Raw genomic sequence first — 9,787 nt, 5'->3', positions numbered from 1 at the left:
CACCATTATTCAAAAGACTCAAGTACGAAGAAAGTATAATTCCTACATCAACTTTTGGAAAAGTGTATGTTAACTACACAGTACAACACTTTTACCAACATAGTTTTATCACTTAAAAATCATTTTGTGAACACTATCCTGGAGTGCTTAAAGAATAATAGAAGCAAAATGCAAATTATTACATTTATTGTGCACAAGTGTACATACGCGCTACAACACATGCATGATGCATCAAAATATTTTATGGAGAACAATAGAGGAACAGAATTTTGCCTTCGGCACACTTCCCCTCAGTTCCCTCTTAGTAACAATGACTGACACATAGCAATTGAAAAACATAACAGGTTTTAATTCACGATGTTTCGGCTGGGAGGACCAGCCTTTTTCAAGTATAGTATAGCATTCGAAACAAAAGCTGTGTGCTTCAAATGCTGTAGTACACTTGAAAACGGCTGGCCCTCCAACCAAAACGTCGTCAATTAAATCCCGTTAGGTTTTTCTTACATATATACGAGGTGTTTCAGGGAAGACTAAGTAATTTTCAAAAAACAGGTATTTTGAGATGAATGTATGGCTTTTTCAGCACAGTATTACCAGTGTTGGCAGGCACCAGAAAACTTGTGAAGAGTCTTACGTAGTAAGCTGGTTAGCTAATTTTTATTAATGAACCTTTTCACTATCAGAAACTTCGTTAAAACATTAAGTTGGGCTAGTTGGTAACGGCTTGAAGGAATCATACTCTTAGCGGTAAGAACACACACAACACCAAGACACATACACACAGGACACCCGCTAGACTTCAACTATCTTTACTGGACACTTGTACGACATAAATATGTATCACTGAGCACACGCAGGTGCCTCGTCACCGGCATCAGGTCTAACTACGCCCTCCCCTCTCCTCCAAGGCATACGGTTGCGCCGATAAACAATCCCTTTTTCTGCCAATGCCAGGGAGGGAGTGCTTACACACATGTCGCACATGTTACACACATGTCACACATGTTACACACCCGCCTCTTGAATACGAAAGACTTCGATAATTTCTCTTTCTTTTGTCTCGGCTCCCAGGCCTTTCGTATTCAAGAGGCGGGTGACATGTGTAAGCACTCCCTCATTGGCGTTGGCAGAAAAAGAGATTGTTTATCGGCGCAACCGTATGCATTGCAGGAGAGGGCAAGGCGTAGTTAGACCTGTTGCGGATGACGAGGCACCTGCGTGTGCTCAGTGATACATATTTATGTAGTACAAGTGTCCAGTAAAGATAGTTGAAGTCTAGCGGGTGTCCTGTGTGTGTGTGTCTTGGTGTTATGTGTGTTTCTTACTGCTAAGAATATGATTCCTTCACTATCAGAGTTAGGCGTCTAGTTGCCATTAGAGATTTGTAGCAGTTACATGCACTGGAGGGGTTTCTTTCCCCGTGTGCTTTCAAAAGCGCATGTATTTTCGCACGATGCAGCCAAATTCTGTCGAGCCACAGCGGCGAAAGTAATCATGTTTTGTACATTGCAGAAACTGATATGGCTACTACGAACAACTGGATAAAAGTCTCTAACTGCAACCAGTTGCAAACCTGTGTTAGTTAAAAAGTAAATTATCAGAAATTAGTTAACCAGCTTACTAAACACACCTCACCGGCTTTCTGGTGTCTGCTAACACTGGTAATATTATGCAGCAAAAGCCATATCTTTGAAAACTACTTATTCTTCTCTGAAACACCTGGTGCATATAAATACTGCTCACTTTCCTGTACAACACAGAAACGAAATAATTTCTTCTGTAACATGAAGGTTCCATGAGCCACATAACAAACCCGTGGAAAAAAAACTGCATGCATACACACACATCTCCAAAACAGCTAAAAAATCCCACACAGTGAAACAATGCTTACACTGTCTTAAGACCAACATTAAAGGCTGCAAACACTAGCGAATTAAAAGTCAAACAGATGCCAAACATATGCTAAATGTCCCCATGGATGTAGATATTAAGCTATGAGCTGATTTTATTAAAAATGCATCAGCACAGAAATGCTTAAGCGACTTTGTTGGTGCACTATCCTGACACTTGTCCTCAATATCAGGCAGCCTGCTTGTTGTTCATCATCATCATCAGCCTGACTATGCCCACTGCAGGGCAAAGGCCTCTCCCATGCCTCTCCAATTAACCCTGTCGTTACTTGTCTGCATCACCAGCGGAAGAGGTAGCGTCCTAGTGATGAGACGTGTGCACGAACAGGTAGCCTCCTCCATGGCAGAATGCAGCAGCAAGAGAACTGCAGAAGAAAACATTCAAAGTATACAGTTATAGTAACTTCTAATAGAATCAAACACGGAGAAGCAACAATCAGTTAAATGTGCACTAAAATGCAGCACTCCGAGTTAGTTTGATAAGGCTGCTGAGTAATAGCATAAGCAGCAGTCACAAGACTAGAACTAAATGTAATGCGTCCTTGAACAAGAAAAAGCTATAACATGCTGTTGTGTTTAATTCTGCCCCCACATTGAAAGATTGAATGATATTCACAGGAACTGACATTAACGTGTTCCACCTAATTAGGCTACCGCGAAGAGATATTTAGCCATTCCAGTCATATGAAGATAACATGCAGGCCATCAAATATGAAAATTATTTGGTGTTTCTGATTTGTCTGCACAAAAATTCAGGCAGCTTTTGTTTTCAAAAGTGATGGCAGAAAGACATTGCAATATAATGCACATGTTGCTGTAGATAATGTATGATTTGGAGCTATACCAGGTGTTAGGGGAAAATGTATGAACAAAGAGTACAAAGGTGAGCAAGTTCGTCAGGGCAAGAGTGGCACATTCTAAAGCAAATGAATCAAAATATTAAGGCACACACTACGTCAGATACAATACTTGTAAGTAAAGCTGCATAGAACTACAAGCGATAAAAGCCTCAGAAACGTGCCCCTAAGGGAGCAGCTGGACTGGTAGTTTTTTATTTGTCCCGCAGCACATCCCTCCAGTGCTGAGGCCTGCTCATATCTGTTTAAGTTAAGAATAAAAGGGAAACAAGCAAACAAGTGTTCCAAAGAAGATAAAAATGTGCACTTAGGTTGTTCTTTAGGAAATTACCTGTCACTAATTGCAGCAATAAATACCTCGAGAAAGTAAATTAAGTTATTTACACAGCTTATTACAAACCTTGATGGCAAGGGAGAAAGGCAACATCAAATGCATCGGTTCTAGTAAAGCCAGGGGTCTTGTTAAGGTCACAGCAATATTTGTTGACTTACGCTCAGCTAGTGTAATGCAATCAGTAACTGAATGTCGGCATGAATAAAAATAACAATGCACCAATACTCAATTCCAAATGCATTTCAACTGTACAGTGCAGTCAGTTGTGACAAAGGGAGTGTGAAAGAAAACCTCAGCAATGCTCATGACATCGAATAAGCACCTTTCTTCTGTACAGCTAAAATATAAGCTTTACAGGGTTTCATGTAATGCAAGGATAACCTGGTAAGGTATCAATTATTGATGCTAGCAACAAATAAACTTCTAAAGCAGAGTGCTCCACTTGAACGCCAATATTCAATTATGCATTGCCCGTTAGGCCATGCCTATCACATCACTGGTTCACTTCAAACATGCCATACCTTGTAAGAGGTAGGTACTGCTGAAGTAAACCTATAAAATTTATTTGCTGCTTTTAGACTGCTGTATAAAGGTCATGAAGCAGATAATTGTTGTAATTTGGTCTATACTGTGGTCAAGATTTCCAAGCACGAGAGGCATGAGGGAAAAAACTATAAAAAGCATTTCACACTATAACACAATGCACTTGACTAGGGGAGTGCTTTCATGATGCCCGCAATATCTTTTCCCTTTCTCTTGGTCGTCTTTTAAAAAAAAAAAAACGAAAGAGAGAGGGAGCCTGGACCAGAAGATTTTTGGCAGGGTAAAAAAGACAAGGAAAATATACCCACTTGTTTACCTATCCTTTTACAAGTGGCACATGCTTGATATCCAGTGTCAATGGCTGATAGGCTGAACCAGCAGGTCTTGATGTCATTTGCCTCTGGTTGAGGTAGCATTGGCTCGATGACAGATGAAAGCTGGTGCAAAAGTAGCGTGATGATACCGGTGGAGCAGCTGTACAGGGCTTGACTGCGGGTGCATTTGAAGAAAGGCTGCATTAGAGCCATGCTTTCATAAACATCACAGAAGGCACATCCCATTACAACCTCTAGCTGTTCAGTCCAATGTGTTCATGAGTGGAGGCTAATGATTAATTACCTATGCCTCCAATAGTTAGCAAAAAAATGGTTTACAAAGCTTGTCATACTTTTCTTAAAGCTATTATTCACGAATCACGTTATACTTTTATCGCTTCAGACTGAAAATGGGGGAATGACATAAACGTAGTGAACGTAAAAAAATAAAATGACAACAAACCTTCCATTGTGCGATTACCTCAGCTACACTGCAATGGAATGGTTCTGCTATTTTTAATCGTCGTTTCGTTGACCAGAACTATCAAGAAACACAGCACTTGATGTGACTGCGACGTAGAACGGGCAATGCTCCTTATCCAGTAAACACTCAGGCAGCAGAATCAAAGACGCACGCCGCTACAAGCACTTTTCGTTCTTATGGTCTCCTTTTCACGCGCTGCTCCTGTTCAGTCGGAATAACGAATCAAGCAGCACCCCATAGTTCTCGGTGAGCAACCAAATTCTATCACATAACTCCTGCGCCAAGCAGCTGACGCAAAGAGCGTGAGGCGGCGGGTTAAAAGTTGCATAGTTGGCAAGCGAGCGTGTCAGAACAACTTCTCTCTGCAAACGATCGCGTGGTGCCCGCATTTTGCACCTCACTGCGAACGAGACGTGAAGACCAACCCAAATGCATTCGCAGCCCTCAATCATACCCCCGACACATCGCAGAAGTCATTTTCCAGTTCTGTACTTACATTTGTCAACGTTCACGGCAAGCCGTTTCTTCTATCGGGCATCGGGCGCCGGCCGCTCTCGGCGTGGTTGCGTGCAGTACGTCAGAGCAGTTTTTGAGCACTGCGTGCGCGTAAGAACGTCTTCCGCAGCACTGGAGCCATCTGTCACCTTCCGAGTTCAGTCACACTACCACAGCACTAACGAGGCCGCACATTTAACACAAACAAACTGAAGAAATTCACCCACAACTCCACAACCGTCGCACCCCGTCAACAAAGAGTCGTTTCAGCGTCCTAAACATGATAGTGTAGCGGGCGGCCAACATGAGACTCGCAATTCGCCGCCAGCGAACGGAAAGATGACGCTAATGTCGCCTAACTTTACACGCGTTAAAAAAAGAAATGATAAAGCCCTTTTTGCCACCAACTTGTTGCATTAAACGACAATATATTTTGTTTCAATTACAAAGTCAGCAAATTGGAATGATTGAGGTGAAAAAATGCGACTACTCACAACCATCTGTTTCTGGCGGCGCTGCGAACGAAAGCTTGGAAAACCGGGCAGTATGCCGGGCAGCTACAGGCGACGCATCTGGTGCCAGGAAAGCCGCAGCCGCGCACGGCTGCACTGTCTGCCTAGTTCTAAGGCTATAACTCAGCTCCCCGTAACTGCGTCGCAGAATAAGGACTGATGATGATGTTTCCAAACGCTACTGGTTTCGGTTTTTATTTTCGCATATTGTGCGGCTTAGCGTACTCTGTTTCGTGCCTGTCTAATCTAGGATGACTCAATTAACTGAGGACTTCTTTTAGATGGGGTATATTGAAAGTTTATTACAGTCTGGGCTACATAGGTCTGATTAGGAGGAATACATGGCTGGGTCTGCTGCGTAGCTGTTCAAGTGGGGACGCCGTGGAATCCGAGTCGTCTGCCACTTGTATATAAGAGGGTGAGGAGGACGGCGGCCGTCGGGCCCGTGCGCTCGGCGGCTGGGCGCATCGCCTGCGGGAGTGGCTGGCTGCTTCTCCGACAGCGGAGGAAGCGGAGGGTGCGTTGCCGGTACAGCTGGCGCCATCTACAAGAGCGTCTTGTAACATCCTCCCTTTTTTGTAGCTTGCCGTCATCCAACCAGGTAATCGTGAAGTCGCTTTGGGAGCATTCTTGTTCTTTGAGGTCGTGCCGGCGTGCGAGTCACATCAGGGCGCTGCTGGGTTTCTTGCTGTTCAGTGTCATTGGTTTGGTTGTCTCCCGTTTCAGCATTTCCTTCTTCGGACTCAAGCTCTCTCTGTTCTTGTTCCTTGTTGCTGGTTGCACTCTTTGGTGGGCTTCTTATAAACACGCGGTTCCAACACTCGTGAAATTCCGGGCAGGAATCTGGACAGGTAATTGATCATTCCGCAAAACCGCTGTACGCCTTGGACATCAGTTGGTCGAGGCATTTCTTGAATTGCCTTTGTTTCTCTGGATCCACTTTCAGTCCTTCTTTTGTCAGCACGTGTCCCATGAAGACTGTTGTGCTCATGCGAAGTTGCGTCTTGTTCTTGTTCAGACGTATACCAGTCTGTCTGCATCTCTGCATTAGGTTTTCGAGCTTTCTGTCGTGATCTTCAAGAGCATCCTTTTCAGTTTCACCAACTCCATAGACGAGGATGTCGTCTGCTATGCACAGAACTCCGTTTAGTCCTTCAAGTGCCATTTGCAGTCTCTTCTGAAATATTTCACTGCTGACCGCTAACCCAAATGGTAGGCGCAGCCATCGATATCGGCCGTTGGGCGTTTGAAACGTGGTCTTTAGACTTGACTCTTCATCGAGGCAGCATTGCCAGTACCCTTCTCGTAGGTCTAGTTTTGAAAAGATCTTGGCTTTTGCAAGCTCTGGCAAGACGTCGTCGAGAATGGGCAATGTGTGGCGCTCTCGTTCTAACGCTTCATTTAGCGCTTGTGGGTCAATGCACACTCTCATGTCGCCATTTTTCTTCATCGCCACAACCATTCGGCTCATCCACTCGGTTGGCTCGGTGACACTTTTGATTACTCCTCTTCTCTCCATGCTTTGCAAGGTTTCTTCAAGCTGTGGTTTTATGCTTACAGGCACTCTGCAGCTTGTTATCGCTTTCGGGACTGCATCCTGTTTTGTTACCAGATGTACTGTTCCCGGCAGCGTCCCCAGTGCTTCTCCAAAGACGTCTGGGAATTTTTCCACTATGCGCTTTGTGAAGTCTTCCTCTGGAGCGTTAACTGTAGCTACCAGATCATAATCGATTGTTATGAGACCCATGGTTTCTGCTGTCTTCCTTCCTTGGCCAGAATACACACTCGTGAGCACGCCGAAGACAGCTCTCAATTCCCATGTGCGATGCGTGAAGTTTCTCTTTGATCTCACGGCGCAGAGACAATGGGATGAGCATTCGTAATCCCTTGTAGATGAGGTCCTCCTCCACTGTGAGTTCATCTCTGAATGGGTAGTAGACTCGCATGTCTCGCGGCACTTGGTGCTTTTCTTGTGGCCATCCTGACAATATGATTGACTTTAGCTTTTGCAGGAAGTCATCTTTCTCCGTCGCTTTGCGGATTTTTTCCAGGGTTTCCTTGCGCACTGGCTGGTAGTTCACAACGTTGATGCTTTCTAGTTCACTTTCACTGTCGCGGTTGGGAAGGAATGCCCTCGACATCGTGTCAGCTAGAAGTAGTTCTTTCCCTGGTCTGTGCTCGATGTTGATGTTATACCTTTGCGTTTGCAGTATCATACCTTGCAGTCGTCTTGGCACTTGATCGAGTCTTTTTTTCATGATGGACTGAAGAGGTTTGTGATCACTGATGATCGTTGTAGCTGTTCCGAAGGTGTACTGGTGGAATTTCTGCAATGCAAATACGATTGCTAGCATTTCCTTCTCGATCTGGGCATAGCGACATTCTGTCGGTGTTAGTGCTCTGCTGGCGAAAGATACAGGTTTTCCTTCTTGGATGAGAGCCGCTCCAAGTCCGAGGTCGCTGGCGTCACATTGTATTTCAACTGGCTTTCGCGTGTCGAAGTATGCTAGAATAGGAGCTCTTGTCACTGCATCTTTTGCCTTCTGGAACGCTTGTTCTTGTTTTTCTCCCCAGTGCCACGGTGTGTCTTTCACAGTGTGAACTTCGCTGTTGCTTGCAGCTGATCCCTCTTTAAATGCTTTCAGTTGCTGTTTTGTAGCCTCATGAGCAAGACACACTTTGACAACTCTCTCGAGGGTTGGGTCATCGAGCTTTAGAATGTCCGCTCGCACTCTCTCGTCGTAAATTCCACAGACGATCTGGTCGCGGATCAATTTGTCTCGTTCGTTCCCGAACCCGCAGTCGCGCGCTTTCAATTTCAGGTCGGTCAGAAAGTCATCGAACTGCTCTTCCTGTTGCTGCATTCGTGAGCGGAAGACGTATCGCGAGTACAGTTCGTTATGCTTCGGTAAGAAATGCGCGTCGAGAAGGCTTATCACATGCGTGTAGTCAAATTCTGGGTGTGGTCTTGCTCCTGTTGGTTTCCCGAAGTCCAAAGTGTTATATATGTCAAGAAGCGTGGAGCCTCCGACGGTCAAAAGAAGTGCTACTTGCCGGTCGGACGGTGCTTTCGCTGTGTTGGTTGCTTTGAGGTACAGTGTGAAGCTCTGCTTGAAGGCTCTCCATTGTTCCGCTGCGTTGCCAATGGTTTCGAATTTCGCAGGTGGTGGAATCTTCTCCATCTTGAGGCGTTGGCGGTAATTTTACACTTCTGACACCATGTTTCGTGCCTGTCTAATCTAGGATGACTCAATTAACTGAGGACTTCTTTTAGATGGGGTATATTGAAAGTTTATTAGTCTGGGCTACATAGGTCTGATTAGGAGGAATACATGGCTGGGTCTGCTGCGTAGCTGTTCAAGTGGGGACGCCGTGGAATCCGAGTCGTCTGCCACTTGTATATAAGAGGGTGAGGAGGACGGCGGCCGTCGGGCCCGTGCGCTCGGCGGCTGGGCGCATCGCCTGCGGGAGTGGCTGGCTGCTTCTCCGACAGCGGAGGAAGCGGAGGGTGCGTTGCCGTAGAGTTCCTGTACGTTGCCGGTACAGCTGGCGCCATCTACAAGAGCGTCTTGTAACATACTCTACACAGCTTGGCTCATGCGATTTAGTGTACGTGTGTGTACCTAGGGAACACGAGCGTTCGCACACCGCTCTAGCGTGACGCGCGAAACTTTCAAGGTTGCGCTGCAGCATCGCCTCTGTTTTGTGTGTGTTTATATCACGTCATTGGACACCTTGCACGCTCTTTGCTCGAGCGAGACCCGCCGACAGTCGCGCTGCCGTAGTATTTTTGTGTGCTTCCTTGATTGTTTTTTGCCTCTGCCTTACGCGGTCCTCGGCTCGGCCTCACGTCCGCTGATGGCAGTAAGAAAAGGCGAAGAATGAACACGTGCTTTCGCGCGTCTACTCCGTATGACTACGTTAAAACCCAACACTTTATTCCAGGATTCCTGAGTCATTGCATTACGGGAAGATAGGAAATACAGCTATCACCACGTTTTCCCACGCCACAGCTTCGTACCGTGTTTGCGTTGAAGGAGATGCAAGTGAAGATGCGGAAGAGGCACTGCGCCTGTACTTTAGCGGTGCTCAAAGTGGGGGCTGCTCTCACCCTAGCTTTTTCCATACTGGAAGCTCCTCTGTGGCTCAGTACTAGCGAAAAATGTAACAAGTCAAGAATGAGGGCTTATAGTGCTCCAATTGCCGTGCACCTTCCTCATGCAAAGCCCTTGTTACCGCAGTTGAGTACAGCGGGCCGCTGTTACCTGTTTTGTTTCTCTATACTTCTCTTTATTTTATCGGCCGCCGAACATGAATAAAAATTAATATTGCCTTGCC

General features: G+C 45.6%; 1 long non-coding RNA gene across 1 annotated transcript; it reads right to left on the bottom strand.

Moving 5' to 3' along the window:
* Window positions 1-1,237: 1,237 nt before the first annotated feature.
* On the bottom strand, window positions 1,238-5,181 carry LOC149357093 (uncharacterized). Its single transcript, XR_016289869.1, has 3 exons — window positions 4,939-5,181; window positions 3,953-4,133; window positions 1,238-2,275 (listed from the first exon to the last, which is right to left on the bottom strand). It is a non-coding gene; the product is annotated as an uncharacterized LOC149357093 (long non-coding RNA).
* Window positions 5,182-9,787: the final 4,606 nt, after the last annotated feature.

This window comes from Amblyomma mixtum, chromosome 3 (assembly GCF_055824585.1).
Source record: "Amblyomma mixtum isolate Tamu chromosome 3, ASM5582458v1, whole genome shotgun sequence".
In the NCBI taxonomy this organism is placed as follows: Eukaryota; Metazoa; Arthropoda; class Arachnida; order Ixodida; family Ixodidae; genus Amblyomma; species Amblyomma mixtum.
The sequence above is the reverse complement of the archived record's forward strand: the minus strand, read 5'-3'. Positions and strand labels throughout refer to the sequence as shown.